Raw genomic sequence first — 452 nt, forward strand, 5'->3', positions numbered from 1 at the left:
CGGGGGCGGCCGCCGTGCCCGGCAGCTGGGGGCGGCGCGGCGGGGCCGGGGCCGGGGCCGGGGCCGGGCCGGGGCGGCCCGGGGAGGCGGGGGGGGGGGGCGGTGGGAGCGGGGCCTAGCGGCGGCCGGGCCGAAATGCAGCGGGGACCGGGGGTCGCTTAGGGACCGGGTGACACCCCCCTCCCCTCCCCGGGTCCCGACCTGTCCCCCCACCCCGATCCGGGGAGTCCCCCCATGGGGCAGCGTGGGGCCCGTTTCGGCCCGGCCGGAGGCGTCGAGGGACCGGCATCGCCCGGTCCCTGCTGACCCCGCGGGGGCCTGACCCATCGCCACCCCGGGTCTGGGGCCAGACAGCCCCTGAGCGGGGTCTGGTGGGGCTCGGGGTCCCCCGCGATGCCCCCAGGCTTCCCCGGCACCCCCGGCTGCGGGGCCGGGCACCTCTGGCCCTGGCC

This window comes from Chroicocephalus ridibundus, chromosome 7 (assembly GCF_963924245.1).
Source record: "Chroicocephalus ridibundus chromosome 7, bChrRid1.1, whole genome shotgun sequence".
Lineage (NCBI taxonomy): Eukaryota > Metazoa > Chordata > Aves > Charadriiformes > Laridae > Chroicocephalus > Chroicocephalus ridibundus.